The sequence below is a fragment of the Nomia melanderi genome, unplaced genomic scaffold (genome assembly GCF_051020985.1).
Source record: "Nomia melanderi isolate GNS246 unplaced genomic scaffold, iyNomMela1 scaffold0085, whole genome shotgun sequence".
Taxonomy (NCBI): Eukaryota; Metazoa; Arthropoda; class Insecta; order Hymenoptera; family Halictidae; genus Nomia; species Nomia melanderi.
The window spans coordinates 152,285-178,393 of NW_027475200.1; the positions used below are offsets into that span (position 1 = coordinate 152,285).

Genomic DNA, 26,109 nt, shown 5'->3' on the forward strand with positions numbered 1-26,109 from the left:
TGCAAAGAATTGTGCAAATTGCTAGATTAATCTAGGAGTTATAGTGAAATAAGTGCAGAAGCGTGAACGCCACATATAGATCGTACGCATTGCGTGGTTTTTGTTAAATATCATTCGCGTTTCGTGTCCGAGCATGGAAATATCGTTGTCAGTGCTTCGTTTCAAGTGCTGTAACAGAGTGCTGACGGATTTTCGTGACAAAAATGTGGGATTATTGTTACTTTCGGTGAAAAAGACTCGAGGTGGGCGCGTGTGACGTCACGACGCGGGTCGTAACAGCTCAGTAGCAAGGAAGCGGCCATTGAGGAAGAACGTGCTCGTGTACGTCGCTCCGTGCTAACGTGACCTGAAGAAAAGCGGTAAAGGTCGCGAAATTAAATAATCTGCGTGTATAATCGCGTTACGGGAGTGCTCGCGAGTGTTGTGGTGCAAGAACAGAACAATTTACTGGATTAACCGAGGAGTGATAGTGAAATAAGTGCGGAAGCGTGAACGCCACGTGTAGATCGCGCGTGTCATGTGGTTTTCGTTGAATATCATTCGCGTCTTGCGTCCGAGCACGGGAATATCGCTGTCAGTGCTTCGTTTCAAGTGCTGTAACAGAGTGCTGACGGATTTTCGTGACAAAAGTGCGGGATTGTAGTTATTTTCAATGAAGAAACTTCGAGATGCGAGGCGTGTGACGTCACAGCATAGAAGCTAGGACGCGGCCATCTTGGTTGGCGGCAACTCTCGGCGCCAGTTCACCGCGGCCATCTTTGCAGCGGGAAGTTTTGGCGCCAAGCCCGTGTCACGTAAAATATTCAAGACAAATATAAAAAAAAGGTATTTATTCCACAAGATTATAATGTAACAGAAAATTTTACATTCGTGATTTAATATTACTTGATGCGCAGTTCTCGCGCACGTTCCGAGGTAGAATTCAAGACTGGCGAGGCGCGGTTTCGGTTGGGCATGTATACTAATACATATCTTATCAGGGCGGATGTAGGTGTTTACTCATAGAACGATGATTCATCGACGATTCTTGGGAATTTAGGCTGTCACACTCTCCCGTTTGTAGATTGAACGTGGTCCTCCAAGTTTTGATTATTTTCTCTTGAGAATAGATTCGGGGAGTTTAACATGCCTTGGTTCGAACAATTGTTGTATTCCCAGTCGTGGAAATGAGTGTAACATTTCATTATTTCAAGGGAGATTTTATTATAAAGGTTTTCGACGTGTGGTGAGGTCGCCTTTTACACTGTGTATACGACCAAGATCTAATTTTGATGTTTACGGTTTGACGGTGCTGAATGAAGTCTACTCGCAGGGTCGATTTAGTCCTTTTTAAAAGAAAAAATAGGAGTAGTGGGGATGAGATAGGGCGAGGATGACTCGAGGATCAAGGTAGATGGATGAGTCAATAGGAGGTGACAGTTTTAGGCGGCTGAAGATAAGATAGAAACAGGAAAAATGGAAAATATTTAGGGAAAGGACAACTGTTGCGAGGATGACTGTCACAGAAGCGAACATGTTTGTATGACTATGTGTCACAGCAGGCTGGCATCCAATACGATATGGTTTCATTGGTATCGCTGGAAGTAGATGAATATTGTGGTAATTCTGCGTAGATGTTCATAGAGGTTGATGCCATTGGTTGCGGACTGGTTTCAATCTTGTTTTCTATAGTGTTGTTCTTAATTTTACAACAAAGTAAACGCACACATAGTTTTGAAGGTATTCAATTCTTTACACAATTTAATATTCCTAATTTATCTAATCCCCATATGGTTACTACCGCCAAAGATACATATCCTATAACTTGTAATATAGAAATAGACCAGTTCTTAATATTAGTTTATCTATGCGAGAAATTCAGAGAATTTGTTTTATCCTGTAACTGATCTAAAGTACTTTGGTATCCATTTATATCACTCATTACCTTTGATGTTCCTTCTAAAGTGTCTAATATTACTCCAAAATCAGAGGTATTTCAAACTGGAATTTCTTTTGTTTTGATTTCAAATGAAGCATTGTATCGTGTTTCTCCTATACGCATGTAATTGCTTGAATAGGTTGGGTTTGTCTACACATAGTGATACCTGCTTTCCTTTTACAGTGTTGTATCAAATATTCGTTGTCTACATTAATGTAATTTAATCCAGCAAGAAAGTAAACTTGGTGCTCGATCAAAGGAATCATGAATACGTTGTTCCTTTTGCTTGGGATTGGACATAAGCGGTCTACATCCCACTTCAAGTTTGGAATCAATGGAATAGAAATTTTGAAGAATAATTTGTTATGTACTGTGAACGCATTTAACTCTGCAATGTCTAAAACGAATTAGAAGTTTTCTCTCTTGGGGATAATTGCAGTATTCAAGATTTTGATTCAAGATTCAAGATTTCTTGTTCACTGATTTGAGGGTTAATAATTCCCTGCTTTGCTAAAGTGATTGTATTTAAGAGTTCGTCATAAGAAAAGTATAGATCGTATATAGCTGCTTCGGTTTTAATGAGATATTTTGTCAAAAATTGATCTAGTTTAGCTTTCTGCTCTATTGTCCGCAATTCTATGCTCATGTTATCTATTTGTTTTACGCTATTAGAATCCACAATTTTCCTAATGAGAGCTGTTTGATTGGAAATTATAAGCTTCATCTGATTTTCTTCATTGAATAATTTATCAATGTTCTTATTAATTAATGTTAAATCGTCATCATATAATGTACCGAACAATGATTTTGATATTGAACCTATTGCATTTAACAATCCTCTTCTAAGGCTGCTGTGTGTAATGATTTTTAACTGCAACGGTAAGTTCTCTAATTTCTTCATTTTGTTTTTGATTGCTTCTACTTCATCTGATAATGTACAAGATCCTTTGCAGTGTTCCTTCTATACTCCTACTAATTTGTCTGAATTCTCATGCTTAGTAAATATATCGTTTACATCTAACCCAAAACATTGTTATTACATAGATAGGCTTTCTCAATTTTCTCATGGAATATTCAGTTTGTTTGTAACGGTATCACCTCTAGTCCATACGAGACGTGCCAGGTGATGGCGAAAAAGCTGGTCGTCCTGGAAAATACAATTTTAACTTGTTTTCATGGATTTTCTTTATACTATTATCTATTAGAACTTCATAATAAGGAGTTTTAATTTTCTGAATAATGTATGGCCCTAACCATTCCGTACCCAATTTGTTACTTTTATGATCGTTATGTAAAAGCATACTGTCGCCCACTCTGAATATCGTTTGAGTTTTAATAATTTTTCTCTCTTGATCACGTTTGTACCTTTGTTTGCTTTTCTGTAATGTTTTCCTAGCATGTTGGAGTTCAGAATCCCATTCTCTTTTTCTAGCTTGTACTTTGTATACGTCCGTTGACTGTTAGCTGTTACGGAGGAAGCAAGATTGGCTTTCTGACTGAAAGTCAATTCGAATGGAGTGAAACCGGTGGCTTCATGTATAATTGTGCTATATGCTAAACAACAGAAATTCAATATTTCATCCCATTCTTCGTTCCTCTCTTTCTGAGATGTTCTCAGCATGTCTTTAGTGATTGCATAGGTTCTTTCTAACAAACCGTTGCTCTGTGGGTGGAAGCTAGTAGTTTTTATGTGTTTAATACTAAATGCTTTTTCATATTGTTGCATCAAATCACTAATAAAATTCTGTCTTTGGTCGGTTAAAACTTTCTTTGGAGCGGAAAAGATGTAAATATAGTTTATTTAGTAATGCGTTTCAAATTGATTCTGTTTGCTGAGTTTTCAAAGGGACTAGTATAAGGTATTTGGTTAATTCATCATGGATTGAAAGGATGTATTGGTTACCTCGTTTAGTCTTTGGAAGTGGCCCCAAAATGTCCATAGCAATTTTGTCATTAGGTTGTTCTGGGGTATCTGAGATTACTGGTTCTTCTTTGCTCCTGACTCTAGTTAATTTTTCTGTCTGACATGTATCGCATTCTTTAACCTTCTGTTCTACCTTCTCCATTAGTTTGGGAATCTTAAATTGCTCTTTAATCTTGTTATATGTTTTCTGAATACCTGGGTAAGCTGCTAAGTCGTGATTTTCTTCTAATACCCTATCTATTTCTTCGTTGGTTAATTCATAAATTGGTTCATCGGCAAAAGTTATTTCTCTAACTTGATCGTTGATGTAAGTTAGTATTCTTTTGAGCAAGAATTTCTCTGCTGCACAAAAGGAATTCGTTAAACCTATTTTATTATTTTCCTGCGTTAATTCTATAAGTTTAGCTAACCATTTATTTTCGTCATAAGGACCTAAAATTTCTGATGTTAATTGGACAAAAATTCTTATCGTTTGGTTTAATGCTTAGTACTTTATGTTTTTCTTTCCATTCTGCAAATTTAATTTCGTGACTAATCACTACTTTGTCTTTAAATTCTTCATTTTTAATTATCGCGTGAATCCTAGATAATGCATGAGCCGCGGTATTATCTTTTCCTTTGATATATTCTATTTTGTATTTGTATTCTTCTAACTTAGGTCTCCATCGCATCAACCGTGAAGATGCGTCTTTACAATTATGCAACCATTTTAAAGCTTGGTGGTCAGTACGAATAATAAACTTTCTACCCAATAAATATTGCCTAAGTCTCTTGATTGCCCATACTATAGCTAATAACTCTTTCTCTGTCGTGGAGTAATTTTTCTCTGGAGGATTGAGTGTTCTCAAGATATAACAGCAAGGATGTCTTTCTTGTGACAAGATAGCACCTAACAAGGAGTGTGCAAGGCCTTTGGGTCACTGATTTCGTTGAAACTTTGCATATTGGTAGATTTGGTTTTCCTGTTTATGAATATATACCATTATAAGGCCAGATACTCAATAGTTTTTTAGATATTCGTTATTAAATATTTATCACGTCAATAAGTAGAGTATTAATCAGACTAATCACCAAGTTGAATAATGGCGTGAGGGTAACGTTCTGGAATTGAACTCTGTAGACCAGGGTGTTCGGTTCCCTGTGGGAATGAAATATTTTTCGATTTTTTTCATTTAAATTAATTCAATTTTGTGCATAAAGAACTTTACACGGATATGAATGAATACTCACGACAACAATAGCATTTTATTAATTAATAATCTACTTCTGTATGATAAATTTCAAAACATTTTGGAATATGTAATGCCACAAGGCATTTTTTGCACTCCCAAGTAGTCTCGCTGCGTTTTTTATGTTTGGCACACACTTTACACCTTTTTTGGGGATTTTTTTTAGCTTCTGCGAGTGGAATATTCCTTGGAAAATGGCCCCAATGTTTTGATTGTAAACGCAGTGGTATGTCACCAGTAGACAATCTTTCACGTTTTGTGTATTCAGGCATACATAGACTTTCTAAAATTTGTTGCGCCACATCTAATCGATATTTGGAAAATGCGTATTTTTTACTTTTTGATACATTCAATTTCTTTGAAAATAAAACATAAGCATTGAAAAGTGCAATATCCATTAAGTAAAAAAATATTTTTTTATAACTTTTCACGTATTTTCTCATAAGTGAAAAAGAAGATAAGTAGCTATCTTGGAGATCTACCCCACCCATGCCATCATTATACTCCAAAACGATGATGGGCTTTGTAACGATGTTATTAGTTTTCCATCTCTTCTTTTCCACTTCCATCATTTGAATTTTTTTATGTTTTGTGGACAAGAAATATATATCTTTTTTGTCCTTCCACTTTGCAGCTAAAATACACTTGCACGATCTTGATATAGCTTCTAATCGTTTCAGCTTTATTGTTGCGAGATCTTTCGGCAAATTTTTTTTGTTACATCTAACTGTTCCTATGGCATTAGTTTTTATGGATTGTAATTTTTGAAACAGATTTGGCGAAGAATACCAATTATCCAAAAACAAGGTGTGTCCGAAATTGGATATTGGTGTGCACATAAACATGGTAACATTTTCAGAATCACTGGTGATTGAATTTTTCACTGTATCTTGACCTGATTATATCTCGTAATTTGCACAAACGATCATCTTTATCCACAACTTCATTATTGGAAAAATGTAAAAAATGGGAGAGTTGCATAAATCTCCGTAATGGCATTGTTTTTCGAAAAATGGGAGTTTCAATAATACTTCCTCCTGACCAATAGGATTGGACATTCGACTTTTTCACTTATGCTATCAAGATGCATAACGCAAAATAAGCATGAATTTCATCAATATTCGTATCCCTCCAATTTTCCTCAGATTGTTTTATTTTTCGGGCTGTATTTCCTATTGTTTGACTCACGTAACGATTGCTTACTGTAACAATGATATTCCAAAAGTCTTTTGATAAAATTTGGTTTAGCATTTGCAAAGCTATGGTTCCTTCTGCCATTTCTATGTTCATTCCAGGAATCCGTGAGTACTACCAAATTTTGCTATTGTTTTCCTTGTTTTCCCATATCCATTCTTCAGATGTAAAATTAAGTTCACGATCTTCACTGCTACTTTCTTCTTCACTATCAGATACTATAATTCTACGCCGCTTCCCAACAGGACAAACAATTTCCTTGTAGTCGCTATCTGTATCAGTATCAGATGTAATAACTAATCGCTTTCTCTTTGCATTTGTCGAAACAATATCACTGAGTTTACTATTATTCTCCATTTTACAATATGGGTTGATACGATGAAAAAAATATAAATCTATTACTATGAGACGCCGTGCACTTTGGAGCTGTAGCTCGAGAAATAAACAATCTGGTTGTTATGCGACGCGTGGACCACGTTATTTTCATTTCTGCGATAAATGACTATCGACGTGGTGTACACATCGCTCGCGGTTTTAAAATAAAAGCATCTCGACGTGCGTGGCACGTCTTTTTAGTGCAAGTGGTTAAATCCAATAGTTCCCCTGGTTCTCTACACTTTGCCCGAATTTTACGCATTTTCTTGATAAAACCTTCTACTCCCCCATCATCACGTCCCTTTAGTATTGGTACAAACTGTATAGCGTACTTGGCTGAATGGCGTAGATTAGTATAGTCTTCTGGTCTTTGTAATTCTTCTTCCGAATCTTCACCTTCTGAGGTCTCTCGTTTTAATGGGCCTGGTTGTTTTTTCGGTTTAGGCGGTAGTGTCGTTCTAGTGGTCTGTGCCGTATGAACGCTGTCATCTTAGGTCATGAGAGCACTGAAATCTAAAGCGGATAGGCTCCCAGCTACGTGTAATTTTACTAGGCTCTTTCCTAGTATTTCGATCTCGTTTGCCCTTTTGTGGTTTCCCTCGTTAGCCATATGTGGCATGCGATGGATTTCTGTCATGCTGTTTTCGTGTCTCTCATTCTGCTTTTGCATAGCATTTAGAATAGCTTGCAGATTGTTGTCCATAGATGCTCCAATAGTATTTGCTGAATCGGTAATCTCTTTCTTACTATGTTGCACCATAGGTATCGATATAATAGAACCCTCGGTCGAACTTGAGTCTTGACTAGGGAAGCTTACTCTTTTCGTTCTATATGTTACGAAAGAATTCAGTATTTACCTTGTAAACTCTCCGTAGTAAACTTTTCCGTAGAATTGGCTCTGAGTTCCGGTAATCTCTAGGTTCATGATACTGTCCTTTGTCTTCAGGTGTAGCCGTAGCCCTGATTTTCCAATCTTCACACGTAGTAAGATAATTTTGGTCAGTTTTCCGAAGAGCGATCAACAGTATCCTGGCAGGATCGCCAAAAATGTCGCGTAAAATATTCAAGACAAATATAAAAAAAAATGACAGTCGTTGAACCGTAGTTTAAGCGACTGTTATTTATTCCACAAGATTATAATGTAACAGAAAATTTTATATTAGTGACTTAACACTGTTCCCACCGCGAGCAGTCAAATGACTGTTTTTAAAATTTCGATTAGAATTTCCTATAGACAACGTAATTGATTCGCCTTTATACTTCACGACTTTTCCTAAAATATATGTATAAATCATTTTTCAATATTCACATCTTTTTTTATTATTTATTTTCTGAGAAAAATTTGTAGTCTGTCTTACCTACCACGACCGGTCATTTGACTTTTTGTAATAGTATTCTCTCAAAGACTCAATTCCGATACTATAAAGTCGTTACAAACGAAAGGTAATGCAGTTGTGGCATGATTTTAGCCAAACAGTGCCTTTCAGGGACTGCTTTACGGTACTTCCAAGTGTTTACAGTTCTCGCTCGCCTATCGGCCTCGGTAAAATCGGTAAAATCTAAATGTCGGAGATATGGCCTTTACAGGTATTTTTCAATATCCTGGATTTAGCCGGGATAAATGCATGGATTTTATATGAAGAATCCACGGGAGAAGAAATTTCGAGGCAGGAATTTTTATTTCAACTTGCAGAAGAACTTGTCATTGAATATCAAAAAGAACTAGAGTTAGGCAAAGAAAATCAAGCAACACCCGTCACAAATACAAGTACAGGTTCACGCGAACGGAAACCATGTCAAATAAAATATTGCACAAACAATAAGTCTAATAAAATCTGTCTAAAATGTAAAAAGTACGTGTGTGGGAAATGTACAATCGGCAAACCTATTTGTAAAAAATGCGGTGAAAACGAATAAAATGTAAATTATACACTTCTAAATAGAAGAAACTATATTTGTATACTGTCAAATTGGCTATTATTGTCATTCTATATTAAAAAATATAAGTTTTGCTAAAGAGCAGTCATTTGACTGGTCGCGGTAGGAATAGGTATACGTGGAGTGTCGGTAGGAATAGTGTTAATATTACTTGATGCGTAGTTCTCGCGCACGGTCCGAGGTAGAATTTAAGACTGGCGAGGCGCGGTTTCGGTTGGACATATATACTAATACATATCTTATCAGGGCGGATGTAGGTGTTTACTTATAGATCGATGATTCGTCGACGATTTTTGGGAATTTAGGCTGTCACACCCGCGCAGCCATCTTGGACCGGACATACCGGTTGACGGGAAGGAGCGTCAGCCGGAGCCAGCGGCAGTGTCGTACGCGAAGAAGACAGCAAAGGTAAGTGGCAAACTTTTATAGGAATTTTTATTATTTACAGGGGACGCGATGCTACGCGTTTGCTTCCAGTTTGGGTTCGAACTCCGAGTACCTCAGCCTTTTTCTTTCTTGTATTTTACTTATTCATTTATTTATTAATTTATTAATTTATTGATTGATAGATTGATTAATTGATTATTTGGTTAGTTAATTTAATTTATTTATTGGCAATTTATTTATTTTTTCCTTTAATTATTAATTTATTTATTTTTAATGATTCAATTATTTTTCACACGTTTAATTTTTTTCGCATATTTTCATTTTTCACATATTTTCAGTTTTTAACATATGTTCATTTTTTCGCATATTTTCTTTTTTTCACATATTTTCATTTTTTTCGCATATTTCTATTTTTCACATATTTCCAGTTTTTTTAACCCTTTGCGGTCCGAAGTGCTCTTGGTTTCTCACTTTGAGGTTCACATCGACGTTAGTTCATTCAATTGCAGCTTAATATGACCCTCTATTTATTTATTCAAGAATATTTGGGAGTCACTGTAATGTTACCTTTAAATGGTACAATTGTGGTACTACAAATAAATATAGAAAAAATTGTTAAAACAGGTAGAGGTTGCAATAAAATAGAATGTCGAGTCTGACTCGACACAGGACTGCTAAGGGTTAAATATACTTTCATTTTTTCGCATATTTTCATTTTTTAACATCTGTCTGTGATGGAATGTCGGTCGGAACCGATAACCGGAAGCGTGCGAGGAGCACTTCCTTGCCCGACCCGGCAAGGAAGAAGTCACAGTGGCCGATACTCCCCCACCACCCGTGCCATCGTCACGTCCTAGCGAGAAAAGTTTCCCGGCCCCACCCACACCTTCTCTTTCAGCGACCGTGTACTTCCATTAGTCGGTGGACGACATACCCGGAAGTCTCACGACTGTCTTCGATAAACGCCCCTCGACTACCCTTAACCGATCCCTTCGCATCGTACAATCGAATCTCCGTGACTCTCGGATCGCTTCGATCGAAATGAGCCAAAGTATGCACTGCGAAGGAGCCGCACAACGTGAAGGGCAAATTTATCTGCCTCACGAAATTTACGGCGGTCACCGGAGCAAAGCTTGGTAACCGTGCCATTGCAGGAATCGCGATCCGCGACCCCAACCTCGCGACTCTTGAATTGTCGCATCTCAGCGAGGACCATTGTACGAGGGCCGCTCGGCGTGTTGTGACGTAGAAGCCTCACGCACGCCAGAAGTAATGGTGCTTGAAGCAGGTAAAGCGAGGGATCTAGCCCTCGTATCTAGGGATGTTGTTATTCCGAGAAGAGCCACGTTCTTCCAAGAGAAAGAACCTCTCACGTATGATGGTCTAGCCCCGTTGGACAACAGTCCAATATCATCCAGCCACGCTCTAAAGCGACAGGCATGCATAGGGATGAAAGGAAGCTCTGATAAAACCCGAGCCCGCATAGGCAGCGTGAGCCGGTGGAGGCTCTTCCAACGCGCGATAATGTTCCAGAGGCGAAGTGTACAAACTCCTCGCCTGTAGCTCCGACAAGATGTAATAATCTTACGAGCGTCTTCTCAACCTGATCGGCTGAGTACTGGAATCGCGTTTCTTCGGTTGAGGCTAAATCAAGTTTAGCTCTCAATACCATCCCAGGGTCTTCACTGAATAGCATCACGAGCATAGAGTCTAGAGTAGAAGGACCTTTGTAGCGAAGCGACTCAACAGGGTCTATGCCCCTATTGAGGTCAGAGGTTGTGGTGGCGGCAGTTGGATTCTCCACGCATAGTGTTAGCTCTGACTCCTTCAAATAGCGCAGCAGATACTCCCGCTGCAGAGTCAGCTCAACTATCGTCCTTTTCTCGGGTGATTTAAAGCGTTTAGACGCTTCAAGAATAGAAGAGTAGTGCAATTGCACGCCACTTCTCCAATCACGAAGACTCTTATTCAAGTGCGCACAGATATTCAGCGCACAACGCTCGAGATTGACGACCTCACGCGTCAACTTTTGGATCCGGGTGGGCCTGAGCCCAGGCAGCGGCATTTCGATATCAGACAAGGTCTCATAGTCTGAATCATCCGCGCCACCAGGTAATCCTCGCTGAAGAATTTTCCTCGCGATTAAGTTTCTGCAAGCGGTCGGCAAACTGTACCTCGTCAGCGTATATTTCAAATACTCTCATGATATCGAAAGATACCTTGAGAGAATAACCCAGATAAGCCGCTCCCTCCGCGGACGTAGAATCATTATCGCGGCCGACGACAAAGCGAAGTCTACCCTATGACATTGCGCCGCAGCTGGCCAGCGAGGCGAAAAATTGGAATGGGCAATTGCCCAGGAAGATCTAGTAGTCCTTAATGAATTCGGAAACCTCCCTGCTGTTAACAGCTCAAAGGCACGCTCTCCTGCGTGTAATCAAGGCCTACGGCACTGTTTCCTCTGAGGCACTTCTTATGCTTGCAGGCACTCTCCTCATTGACCTCTACGTCAGGCGCGCAACTCTGCTGTACATAACGCGGAAGGACCAGCTACCCACAACTTGTACCGGAGCGCAGCAGAATCTTGGAGGTGATTTTGTCGAGGAACAAATTTCCGTGCTCCTGCTGCGAGAGTGGCAGGAGCGGCGGAACAACTCCCCCTACGGGAGATATACTCGCCGCCTCCTGCCGGACGTTCAGAAACGGGTGAACAACATGGGATGGTACTCATTGAACTACTACATATCTTAGTTCATTACGGGACACGGTGACTTCGCGGACAAGCTTCATAGTGCGGGCTTGACTAATAGACCGGACTGCCGGTGCGGCAAGCAGGAGGGAGATACTCCGAGGCACACCTTCCAGTGTTCTGCCTCGAACAGAGCGCACTAAACTCCGGAAAGTATCCCCTAAACATGACGACCAACATTGGCCCCCAGTCCCAGGCACGATGATATGCAAGACCGCATTCCTGATCGTGGCTGAAGTAATCCGTGGGATCCTTCAGCTAAAAGAAGGGTCGGATCGGTCGGGGAAAAATTCGCCCCCCCCCCCCCCCCCCAGCCCCCGTGAACCCGGCGCTCGGCGTTATCACGGCCACTCGTACATTTCCCTTTTCCCCAAACGCTGCTAGGCGGCGTGAAAAAAAGTCCTGACAGCCCGCGTGGGCGGTGCTTCGGCACCGTGGCTGTAGGGCTCGACGGCGAAAGCACTTGCTGAAGCCAACCCGCTGGGGATCAAGCGTAAGCTGACGGCTCAACCTCCACGTGGTCCACGCTGGACAGCGCTGGACGTTGCTTGTAGGAATATCGGGTTCGACATGCCGCGCAAGAGATGGTGATCGGTGTTACTTTGACATTATCTGCCAAGACACCAAACTCTTGTGCGAAGCGTGCGCACGCTGACGACCTGGCTGTCGACGATATTGACAGCACTGTCGTTAAAGACCACCATATCTGGCTTTTGTAAGCTAGATTGCAGGATATAGTGTGGATTTTCCCTGACAACCCACCCACTTTGCTTTAACCCGGACACTGCTATCCGACATATGGCATCGGGTCGGAGTATTCGACCTCCGCGTGTCTGGTGACATTCCTGTATTACCTGCGCTGCTGTCTCGGTGGTGGAACAACCAGCAAGACACAACACAGGGGCCCCATTCCCACGAAGGCCTCTTGATGTTCTTATTCTGGTGGACTGGGCATTGATACGTACATGATGGTATTGTACGTAGTCTCTGCCAGGGATTCCAGCATAACTGGCGTCTACCCAAGAGCTGCTCGCTCTGACTTTGGCAGCCTCACGCAATTCACCTCCATTGTTGGACTGATGGTTGTGGGGATGTCCAGTATCTGTCGCGGTCCTCAGGTTGGAAGAGTGTCCTTCCTTGAGTGGTTAGAGCACCTTCCGCACGTCGAACCGCCGCTATAATTTTTTTTTTTTTGATTTGTTACACGGAGGAGGAATGCATTTACGCACTGACACCCTGGCAGCCTCTTAATTTTTGGTTACCGGCATAGTGTGGGGCTCACCAGGTGTGTTTGGTTCCACCTCCATCGCTGATGCGGGGGAGCAGGCTGAAACGTGCAAGACCGGTATTACTCACTAAACCACCTCCGCGTTTTCCCCTCTGGTCCTTGGTCCTTAGGGCAGACCCGTACTGCCCTCCAGTTTTACTTCTGGGCTGCTCTGTTGGTACCCTGTCCGCGGGAAGAACTTGAAAAAGAAAAAAACTCTGAAGAAGAAAGAGATATTATTAACAATACCCCCTCCTCCCACACGGCTTCTGTCACTACTGCTCGTGTTCCTTCTTTGTCTTCTGGTGTTCCAGTGTTCAAACACAACACCAAACCCCAACACACACACACGCGCGCGCGCGCACACACACACACACACACACACACACACACACACACACACACACACACGCATACACAACTATTCACTGTTACACTTATTTAAGCAGTACAGTTCGGTCGCCCCTCGCCGAACGGATTACTCAGCCACTCGGGTCAGGAAGAGGGAAAGAGGCAAAGAGGCCGGTAGAACTGGCCTTAGGGTTGGCGAGGCTCCTGCTTACTTCCTTCCTTTGCCTCTCCGATCTCTTGGCATCCGACCCTGATGCATACAGGAGTTCTTCTTTTCCTGCCAGTGAAAAGCGTCAACCCAGTCTTCTCACTTGCCAGCTGCAGCCCAGCACCTGTCATCGAGTTCCTTATGCGTCCCACGGTGTTCTTGGTTATGGCGATGGCCTCTTGAACGTCCCTGGCAGTGATGACGACTATCAGATCATCGGCATACCCATCGAGCGTGATATCTCGGGGGATCGGCAGCCTTAGTATATCGTCGTACCAGATGATCCATAACAGGGGTCCGATGACCGACCCCTGTGAGACACCTGCATAAACGCCCAGACGCATCTGCCCTCGGTCTAAAGTGTTAATCAGGATCTCCCTATCTGTAAGGTAATTTCTGAGTAAACATCTCAGCCAGATAGGGAAACGTTTCCTGTCGATAATGTCGCAGATGTGCTTTCTTCTTATCGACTTGAAAGCATTTTTAATATAATTCTATACTTTCCGGTCTCATCACTGTCAGCGCGTCCTCTTCAAGTTTCAGTTCAGTGGTGCCTACCGTTGCCTCAGGATGTTCGTCATCTGGTGGAGTAATGCGGAAGAGCTTACTCATCTCGACCTCCGCTTCCTCTCAGGTGAGGTCTTTGGCTTGCATAGGTGACTTTATGCTTTTCATGACCGTCCTATGTGGTTTTCCCCATTTATCTTTCTCGACATCGTCACACATTGCCCTCCACCACCTCTCCTTGGCCCTAAGGATCACGATCATAACTTCTCTCCTACAGTCACTGTATAGCGGCCCGTCATAGTTCAGTTCTGTCCCTCTCTTTCTCGCGTTAGAGTACAGATTCCTCGCTCTCATAGTCTTTTTCCGGGCGTCTGCAATCTCTGTATTCCACCAAGGATCGCCCGCCTTATTACACAATCCTTTGAGGACAGGTATAAACGCCGCATCGAAACCCGAATGAAGATTTTCGATGCACTCATGTCACGTCCCACGTTGGTAGGAGGAGTCACCGTCCACTTGTCAAGTTCGTTTGCGATCTTGTCGGTATCGATCGTGTGGGCGACATATTTATGGTCTGATCTCGAGTAAGTCTCTAGGACTTGGCTAGATTTTCATTTGCGCAACAATGCAACAGTGGTGAAAGTGATATCGATTGTAGTGGAGCGCCCGTTTCGTGAGAAGGTGGTGGGTCCACCCTTAGCAATCAGGAGAATCACACCGACTTGCTCCGCCCATTCCATCATTATCCTACTCCTGGGGTCTGTAAGCGAGGATCCCGAGGCGGTGGACTTTGTATTGAAGTCACTCATTATATGGCTCTCAGGACCGCACGTGGCGATGCACTCCAGCTTGCTCTCGTAAACCTCTAAGGACAAGCTAGGTCGCAGATAGCACGATACAGTAGTGTATGTTCCAGTCAACATAGCCACCGCCCCTTCAATGGCAAATTCCTTAAAGCATCTCTTTCTGAATTGCTCGTTTGGAGCCCGTATCGACTCGTGCTTGCCATTATCGTGCCACTAGGGTTTCCTGTTGAATAGGGGTTCGCTTATGGCCACCACGTCACTATCTATATCCACCATCGCTTGTTGCAACAGCTCATGTGCAACTCTACACTATTTAAGTTGATCTGGACTATCTTGAATTTTGTGCCCTTCTCATTTCTTCTTTATAGGCTGGACATCTTGGTCCACCCGCAAGGTGTACCAGCCTGTTTTCTCCAAGTCCAGCTTTCATACAAATGTAGCAACTCTACGTTGCACTATACTCATTGGCGTAGTGTTCGACCAGACCGCATCTCCGGCATAATCTTTCACCGTTCACTCCGACACATCTGTTCACTCTTGGTAAGTTCCTTGGTGTGGAAGAAGTCAATCCAAAAGCCAAGCGTTCTTTTTTCATTTACAGTCGTCGTAATCACCCTAATAACCTTGGTTCCTCTGGGTAGGTACCTAATCCTGATGTCTGTGCTCGAGTTGGGATCAATAACTCCATTGACGACATCTTTGACCTCCTCTAGAATCACCGTGGGGTCCACGTCTCGGTATTCCACGAGGGTCATGGGCTGCAGCCTCTTCGTATTTACCCCATCAACTTTCTCCTTAATCGTCTCAAGTACCTTTTCGGCATTGGTCTCTTTCTCTAGTTCCAGTAATGCAGAGTCGTTTCTGTTATTTCGGATCTTCTTGATCCCGTATAAGGGTGAAGAGGTCGTGTTACCCTCTCTTAATTCCCTAAGGATCTCAACGTAGCTTTTTTCATCACCTTTAGAAGGTATGACAATCGCTTCACACTTGTGTTTGATTCGCCTGTCGGTCTTTTTACCTACTCACATGGGCTTTTTTTCCACATTAATTATCTTCTTCATCCGATTTTCGGTGTTATTGTGTGTGCCCCTAGCCGCGTTTTTTGTAGGTAAGGGAGGGAATTCCGTCCCGTCCACCGCTGGTGCTGCCGCCGTGTCTTTCTTCTCTTGCTAGTCACCTTTGTTCACGTATCCTCTTCATCCATCGTTGCCTCAGTTCTTGCTCCCTTCTCTTCATTATTCACCGCGGACGGTGACAATTCAAACTTCCTCTTGTTTCTGGTGATTCCGGAAACAATTCCCTTAATGGTCTCAAAATGCCTCCCAATGGCTTCCTGCTCCTGCTTGTCCATTGGCCAGCAAGCGAATCGTTTTGTGCATCTCTTCCACCAGATGCGCGATGGTACCATTCACATTTTTGTCGGCCTCACCTGAAACCATCGGCTTCGGTGCACGCTTCACTCGACCGTCTGTACCACCACGTATATTGGGTGACTTTCTACGTATGCGCGTAAGCCCGTTGTCCCCTGGTTTGTCTTCGTTGTTAAACGTGAGATCTTCCGTACCCTTGAGAACTACAGTTGCTCTTACGGGTTTTCAGAATATCGCCTCCTGAAGCTGCGGGGTGATATAAGTGTCGCTTCCCCTATCTTCACCGTCCTCCTGACCAGCGGTAACTACATCGGTTTGCTTCCCGTCTATCAATGTATGGTCGAGCTCTAAGGTTAGCGTCGGGGCTTTCATCCTCTTCGCGTGTTCCGTCCTTTCTTGCTTTTCCCTCGCCATCTCCGGAGAACGGAGTTACTCCGTTCTCTCCTCTCTAGCACCTTTACGCATGACGGGTCTAACTCCGCGGGGTGGCGTCCTGTTGAGACGCGCGGAGTAAAAATCTCCACCCTTTCCTCTTTCTTGTCCGATCCAGTCGGAGCGTGAGCTTTGTTCCTGGTCTTCATACCAGAGCCTTCCACCATAGTAATGGTCACCTCCTTTATAGGCCGCCCTACACAGTCCGTCTTCTTGTCCTCTTCGTCTCCCATTTTCGTGTCCTTTTTCGTTGCCATGTTTCATTCCTTTTTTTCGGTATCCGTATTTTTCCTCGTTAAAGGTGCTTTATTCATTATTTCATATACGACCTCCATTCTCCGAAGGGTCCGGTGGCCTATCAATATTAGTGGGGGGAGAACAGGACCCTGCACTTTACCCCTCCTCAATGCGGACGGCTCCACATCAACCGGGGGCGCCACGCCCCGGAGGTTGGTCATTCATCACCGGCGCTCCCGCTGGCCACCCCCTGGCGAGTAGTGTAATATCTGGAACAGCTCCATTGCCACGAATCGGAACTTGAGGCAGAGATTTTTTATAGAGGTTGTCATTCTCACTGCCCAGCCGATTAAGGCAAGACCCCCGTTCCGGTAAAACATGACCACCGGTTTACGTTATACGCCCCCTCTTTCGAGGAAGTTGGTCGACCATCTCACCCCGTTCGCACTCTGTTTCAGATAGCCGAAGCCACCGGAACAGAGTCCCAGGGAGCCCCACGAGGAGGTGGAGTGAGTGGACCTTTTTCCGTCGATGAGGGTCCCGAACTTCTCCGAAGAAACTCGTTCCTCCAGGTAAGTACCCGAAGGTAAGTACCATAAGGTTCAGAGAATCATCAGATTCATCCGGGTTTTTGACCCCTCCGAGGAGACAATGTACCGGGCCGCGTCCCGGGGTGCGTCTCCGAAGAGAACACACACCGGTGGGCAAGCCTGGCCATCATCCCCAAGGAAAGGAAAACCCTCACCGACACGCCCCCCCGTACTGGTCTGCCTGTCGTGGAACTTATCCACTTCCCATTGGGACTCTTGCAAGCCCCGACTTGGGTGAAGCCAACTCGGATACGTGGAGTCGTTACTCCCCAAAGGCCTAAGGGTTACAGCCCGGCAGCCCTCCTGCGCCCTCGGCACATCATTCACACGTTTACTCTAACAAGCGCTCTTCTTCTTTCAAACATCATTTTCGCAAACATACTGAAATATTCATACGTTGCCTTACACGCTGACACTCCACTCACACTCACACTACCGTCAACATTTTACAATCACTCCACATTCACTCAGGTCTCTCATATCCTCATACACACTACATTCAGTCAACACATGCTTCCAATCCTCATACTCACAACCACACACACATCTTGCACTCTCGCTTAACCCTCTCCTATGCAGAAATCCATTCATGCCTCCATGTCCAGTCATCAAGAAACATACATACACACTCGGATCAAACCAGATACATTCACCAAATCTCACATCCTTAATAAACTCATAAAACACTCTGCCATTCACGCATTCATTCCATCTGGCTTGCCATCCAGCATATACTCTTTCATTCACGAGGTCCACTCTTTCATCCACGGTTTTCCCATTCAAATCTTCCATGCACACCAAGTCATTCTCACATACATCCCATCCATTTTTAATCATACATACCAGACCTTGTTTCATACACTCAAGGTCCCAAGGTAGGGCCCCTATGAGGACCTGCATACTTTCTGTCGCCACGGTACGACAGACATTCAAACAGGCATACATCATCATTCGCTGACATTTGTTCAACGTATCACGCGCATACGTAAATTTCATACATTCTCACCACACGCTCGATCCATACAATGCACACGCGACAAACATTCCTTTGTAAACCATTCTCACCGCTCGCTTTTTCATTCCCCATTCACACTTTAGCACACGTCTCATTTGCCCAACTACATTCATCACTTTCATCCTAAGGTGCTCCAGGTGAGGGTTAAAACTCATTCTCTCTCCCATCCACACACCCAAATACTTTATACGTTCTGCATACTTTATCATCCTTCCAATTCATCTTCACACTCGGACACCTCGTCAAACTCACGCGGCCTTTTAAGAGAGTGACTGAGGTTTTACCCTCAGACACCCTCACGCCTACATTCATACCCCACTCACATACAATATTCATACATTCACACCCCTTTCGCTCAATGTCCACCCGGCTTTGCCCCTCCACAATCAACAGTAAATCATCAGCGTACGCCACATACTTACAATTACATTCGCTCAGCTTCCACAGGAGTCCATCTATCATTATGTTCCAGATGAACGGACCACAGATGGACCCGTGTGGACAGCCCCTTTCAACATTCTTCCATACTATATCATTCTCACTTATCATACATACTTTGCGGTCTCGGAAGTAGCTCTTCCATAAAGCTACTTCCTCGCACCCAAGTTCATTCAATCTATCAAGCACACACATCCATTCCAAACAGTCAAAAGCGCTCTTAAAATCGACAAACACACCAAGTATATACTTACTATCACTCTCTCTCACATACCTCTTCACATTCATCCACGCACTTTCCGTCAATCGGCCCCCGCGAAATCCGCGCTGGGCTTCATTCATTCTTGCATTCACTCTTCCTCCCACACGTGCTATCATCATTCTCTCTAAAGTTTTCCCCAACACGGACAGCAAGTTAATCGGCCTATATGACGCGGGGTCCGATCGCGGTTTTTCAGGAGATTTCGGAATAACAACCACTCGCGCTTCCTTACATACCTTCGGAAAACATCCACTCTTCACGCATTCATTATACACATGCACCATTCATCCAGGAATCGCTCTCCATATCGCTCTCAGCATTTCTCCGTTTATTCCATCCTGACCGAGTGCTTTACGCAATCTCGCTTTCCTAACAGCCTCATTCACTTCGTCCTATTCAAAACACCTCGCTGACTCGTTCAGTCTCTCTTCTTGTACATTCGTTCTATTATCAGGTATACTCGTCGCTGGGAAGAACCATTCCATCTCGCATATTCATTCCACGTAGAGTACGTCACATCGTTCACTCTCAGCGCACTCATACCTTGCCTCACATACTTCCCACGGCACACTTTATATATTGGGCCCCATGGATCCAGATTAGACGACACACTGGAAAACTGTCGCCAGTTTTCCTCTTTCACTCTTCTCATTCGGAATTTATATTCACTCAGCATTCTTTTATACTCTCTTTTTCTCATCTCCACATTCTCTCCTTCTCTCTTTCTCTCTCCTTCCCAAGCACGTTTACTCTTTCGCACTTTACCCTTGAGGGCACTCAATTCGTTCGTCCACCACACAGTCCTTCTATCGCTCTTACGTACACTCTCTCTCATGTATTTCTCATTCACTCCTTGGATCCAGCCCATCAGTATATCATCCATTCTCTCAACATTCGTCTCATTCATCAATTGCATTCCATTCTGTTCTGCCACACATGCCAATTCATCTATATAATCTTCCCAGCAGACATCCTTGCATACCCACTTCCTATATACATTGACATTTTCTCTCTCATTCGCGCCATACAATATCCGTATAAGGACCACATTGTGGTCGCTTCTACCCCAGTCATACTTCACTTCCCATTCAAATCGGCACCTGGCCAGCATTCCATTTATCAATGTCAGATCAATGTCGCTCACACCATTCACGCTCGAGAAAGTATAATACTCACTCGGCTCATTCAGAACAATCATCCTATTCACTAAAATCCACTCTTCCAAAATTCTTCCACGCATTTCATTTTCTCTGCTGCGACCCCCTCCCTTGCTGTACCACAAGGGGGAGGTCGCATTCGCATCCATACCGAACAAAATATGCTTACCACGCACATATGTACGCCAGGTACGGTTCGATATCTCGTCCGTACCGGCAGTACATGGATACCACAACCATCTCTCCGAAATCTCCCTTTAACCACACACACACTCCAAATTCATTTGTACATTCATTCACACACACACAGCATCTATACATTCATACCTTACGACCACCGCAGCCCTCCGGGTTCCTCCGAACTGGAGAACATCCGCCAGGCCGACGGCAGTCCTCTCACGCATCCCTCATTCACATACAACTCTTGCAACAATGCCAAACTCACGCCCCTTTCACACATGACATTTCCTAAATCACACAGAACCACATACGCATGCTGCCAATTTAACTACAATACATTCACATAACACTCAGTCATCGCATACACGCATCCTCTCTCTCTCCACTATCCTCACATATTCGGGGCACTCCGTGGACATAACCGGGTGGTCACCCTTTCTCCCCTTCAGCTTGCAATTCCTGCAAACACTGTCACTCCAGCACTTATCCCTTAAGTGCCCACTCTCTCCGTATTTCTCACACAAACGCTCTTTTACACTGCACGCTCTCATCATGTGCCGGAATGCAAAACACCTGAAGCACCTCATTACACTCACGAAATCTTTAACTTTACATGCACGCCAGTTGATGTACACGCGTTCTTCATTCATCAATACATCCCTCATCCTTTTACTTATTTCCACAATCACATTCCCTACATTCATTCCATTCGTACTCGTTCGATTCACCACTCGCACTCTCTCACTGAATTCTTTCTCATTTACCCCCTCATTCTTAAAATTCTTCACATACAATTCGTTCAGCAGGCCCTCATTAGTCATATCATTCTCTACGTCAAAGATGATGACTTTCGGTCCCATCTTTCTTGGGGCCTCTACCTTGAATCCCAAGTTAGCAAACTTTTTACACTCAATCAACATGTTCACTTCATTCTCACTGGCCCCCTCAATGGCAAGCCCTCCACTTCTCGTTTTCCGCACAGCACGCACACGTATATTTAACTCACCACTCACATTTTCAACACTTTCTGCTTTACTTCCTCATTCGTCAATTTCACACTTTCGTCCTTCGCTTTCACAACGATCGCGTACGATTTAGCACGCGGCCTTACACTCATACCCTGGCTTGATCCACTTGTCATCGCACTCACACTACTAGTTACTCTCTCTGCCACTCCTGCATAGGAGACCGGTCGCGCCTCACTCACACGCTGCACACACACTCACTCACTCTCTGATCCAAATACTTCTCGCATTCACTCAGTCTACCACTCAGTCTCTCATTCTTTCTTATCATGCTTACCATTGCTTTTTCGTACTCAGCAGCGCATCCCAAGAAGAACTCGATACACTGCTTTGTGACTCGGTTGCTCTCCGCAAACGAAAACTTTCTCATTTTACTCGTTGTCTCACGCATTCTCTCTAGTTCACTCACACACTCCTTAGCATACGCACTCGCACTCACACTCACACCACCACTCGTGCCAGGAACAACCCCAACCTCTCCCAAGCCGGAAGCCGTCCTTTTTACCCGTTTGACCGGGCTTGCACTCCTGGGCACTAATGTCCTTCCCTTTGCGGAAGGTGGACGCATCATCACCACCTCCTGCACCTCCCCCTCCTTCTGCTACCACCCCAAAATATCGCCAAGTTTTATTTTCGATTTATCCATATAAATCCCACGAGATGGGTCAATAATATGTCCCTCCGTGGGGTGACGCCCATTCCCACGGAGAAGGCTTCTACGTTCGGGAGGAGCCAGGTGTCGCGAGGGTGACTGCTAAATACCGGTGCTCCCACCAGCCACGTATCCACAGTGTTAGTGCAAGGCGGATACGTGCCCTTCGCCGCGCGCCATACCTTCAGCAAGGGATTTATTATAGAGGTTTATCTCCTCGCGGCCCAGCCGGTTAAGGTAAGACCCCCGGCTGGTCTGTCGCGCGTACCACCGGGACAGAGGGTTATTAGGCCCCCTGGCCCGGTGGGTCGTTGCTAACGACAGACGGTTACGGTATTCTAGTGCTCGGGAACCCCGGGAGCGCAAAATCCCGAACCGCCATCTACCGGCGGCCCCTGGGGGGAGTAGATAGGGACAGAAGGTATTTCGCTACCCTGAAGTAGGGCATGCCGCACCTCGAGATTACACTCATATCGGCATGTGACAAGTCACAACGAGAAGCCTGATGGGCCTCCACTTCCTTGGCGGAACCCTCGCCAAGGGAGCACCGTACAGCCGGCGCCTGTACGATGCCTGTGTTTGGAATAACCTCTCCTTCACCCGCAGGATCATCAGAAGAGAAGACCGCCCCTCGCGGGGCGCGACTCATTTAGCCGCCCTGTCCGATAATAACCGTCGAGACGGAATATTACCGTCCAGGACGTTACCAGCGGGGACCACGAGGAGGCTGAGTCGCATTCGGTCTCTAGCGGGCTTACAGGACAAGCTTCTGTAAGAGTTTTGATCGCAACAAGTTGCGATCACACCCTCCCGACACATAACTTCCGTGAGGTCGTTATGCCCGCGCCGTCGTTCGGGTGGAGTTTCACCATCTTTCGGTTTCTTAGTCCCCGTAGTCTGTCTTCGAGACTAGGGTCTCTAGTGCCTTCTTGTAGGCGGGACACTCATCCGATCTGGATGAGTGTCTATGTGGACGCTTTGCCCTCTTACAATTTATGCAAGAGGGTCCTCTTTCCTTATTTGGACACTCTTTGAAGCAGTGTCCCTCTTCGGCACAATGCCCGCAGGTGTTTACCTTTGCCCAACAGTGTTTGGCTATATGGCCAAACGCCTGGCATTGGAAACACCTGCCTGCCACGACGTAATCACGTGCGCGACAGGCGTGCCAGCCGAGGAACAATCTGCCTCTGCTCATGATAATTTCCCTTGTTTTGGGTGATGTTTCCACCACCCAATTCTTGCCTTTTGCTGTTTTAAACAGCGGCTTAATATCCTCCGTGTCTAAGTCGTCGTTCTGCGACTTAAGAGCTGCGAGCAGCTCTTCCTTCGTGAGGTCCGGTACGTTGTACAGGACCAACTTCGGCTTTTTCTTTGTCGGGACTGCCACCTTCAGTCCATTTTTATTCGCTTTATCGCTCTTGATGAGCTTCTGGAGGTCATCCTTCGTCGCCGTTTCGACGAGGATGCCTCCATTATTTATCTTCCTTATTCCTTTAACCCTCAACTTATCCTGGTTGGGGTTAAAGGTCTTTTGCAAAGCAACTTTCGTTGCTTCGCAATCTTTATTATTTTGGTTTTCGAGGAAGACGGTGACGACATGTCTCACCGCTCCCTTAGGTTTCACTATGTTCTTTTTGGCCACAGTCGCGTACGACTGGGCCATTGGTTTCTTTGCCTGTTTCCCTTGTCTTGTGTTCGTGTTCGTGCTCTTGTTCGTTACTTCGGGAGCATGTTGCTTCCGAAGTTTAGCGAGTTCCTCCTTGAGGTTCTCGTTTTCCTTCTTTAGGTCAACGTTCGCCTTCGTCAGTTCATCGGTTTTCTCTTCAAGATGATCTATTTGGTCTTCTAGATCATCAATCTTTTCATTTCGTTTCTTTTTCTGGTCATTTTCGCAATCATATGTCTTTTGTGCCTTTACTAATTGCCTTTCAAAGATATCATAGTTAAGGCCAGCCAGTTCGAACTGCTGTTCTAGATGGGATGCGACCGCCCAGCATACTTCGAAGAAGTCCTTAATATGTGGGCGTGCTACTTTCTTCCCTTCTTTACCGAAGGGATCCCCCTTGGGGGTCTCTCGTTGCGGGGTGGGGAGTGCAGGCGAAGATTCCGTTGCCGGTTTCTTCGTCGGGCACTCCTTCTCCGATTCGCTCCCTTTTTCGCTATCGCTATTGTGAAGGCAGCGTTTCCTGCCTTTCACATTCTCCTCTACTGTCTCATTATCGATCGTGTTTTCAAGGAGTACGTATGCTTCCTTGATACTAGCACTAGCGCCACTCTCGCTAGTGCTCTCCTCCTTTCGACTTAGGTTTTTGTTTTGTTTATTTTTAGACTTTCCCATTATTGTTCCCACGAGTTGGGACGAAATAAAGTCACCCTCCCGGGTGACGCCCTTTCCAGGAGGGAAGGCTGAATACAACGAGGTTCGCCAGGTGCCTCGAGGTTGGCCGCTAAGGGTTGGTGCACCCACCAACCACGGACCATCGCAAGGACGGCCCGCACCCCTTCGCCGCGCACCATAACTTAAGGTTTCGGATTTATTAGAGAGGTTTATCTCCTCGTGGACCGGCCGGTTAAGGCAAGCCCCCCGACCGGTTATGCTTCGCGTACCACTGGGTGGATGTCCCCAGTGGGTCGTTGCTAGACATACCGGCTACGGTATTTGACGACTCCGCGGTCCGTACGGTATAAATACCGCCCGGACGCTCGCAGGAGAGTCGCGGCAGAGCCTCGTTGGCAAACTCGAAAGTTTCCCAGGGTACACCACGTGGAGGAGAGGTTGGCTGTGCCAGAATGAAGCTGTGCACCTGTATACCCCAGTAGATAGGGACAGAGGGAACCCAGATTATCCTCCAAGTACCTGCCGTTAAGGCCTACCAAGGAGGGCCCCCATGGGCGTGGGACTGAGATTAAGCTCAGTCAGCTGAGGCCGAAGCCTTACCAGCGTTGCTTCCCGGGGATGACGAGTCCCATGGAAGTAGACTGTTGGTAGCGCCGAGTTACCTTTCCAAAAACTCTACCAGATTTCCTGTCTGGTCCAGGAGCAGGTGGGACGCTGCTCACGCGCCGAGACCCTCGAAAGGTCTCTGCCCAGCATGTAGGCTGCAACCACTGCCACTACGAATCCAACACCAATTGCACCGGCCGAGAGGACCCGGGGACAAGCACCCATGGTCACTCTCTGTGAGGGGACAAGGGGACTAGGCACCCTTCGTACGCCCTCATGGGCAACCGGAGCGCCCGTAGTACCAATCCAATCGCAGGTCTATTGGTAGGACCTGTTCGGCTTCTTACATACATGAATAAGCTGTGCCTGCCATATCAAGGTGTCTCGTCCACACCAAGGGTTGGTTAGACCCTAGCTAAGGAGCCCGGGGGCGCCACTCCCCGAACCGTGATCGCCACACGGCCCCTGGGGCAAGTAGATAGGGACAATAATGTCAAGTTGTTTAACGTCCGATATATACCCGGAGGGTTTCCCCGGACGGCCCCCATGGGCGCGGGATTGGGATAACGCCCAATCAGCGAGACTCCGCAAACCGCGAGGACTACCAGTGGCGCCCCAAGGCTGTAGGACCTTGAGACAGACAACTGGTGGTGCCGGGTGACTTTCCACACCCTACCGGCTTAGCAGGCCGGTGCGCGAGCTGTTGGGACGCAGCTCCCCCGCCGGGACCCTGGAAAAAGGGGTCCCTAGCCAGCATTTGGCTATCAACCACTGCCCCCGCGAGTCCAAACCCAAGACCGGACCGAGCCGAAGCCCGGCGGGCGAACCGGTCCCCGCGGTACCAGTTTTAAGGTCTACTGGTGGGACCTTTTCGACGGAGTAAACCCCGTCTCCCGTATTTAGGATTCCTACAATCCAGGCCTCGGTGTGGCCAGCGCTTCGGGTTCGTGGAGT

The 26,109-nt window shown here is 45.2% G+C and overlaps 1 long non-coding RNA gene across 1 annotated transcript; it reads left to right on the forward strand.

Annotated features, from left to right (window-relative positions):
* Positions 1-239: 239 nt before the first annotated feature.
* On the forward strand, positions 240-11,545 carry LOC143175443 (uncharacterized). The gene is made up of 3 exons (XR_013000223.1): positions 240-825; positions 8,825-8,986; positions 11,451-11,545. It is a non-coding gene; the product is annotated as an uncharacterized LOC143175443 (long non-coding RNA).
* The last annotated feature ends 14,564 nt before the right edge of the window (positions 11,546-26,109 follow it).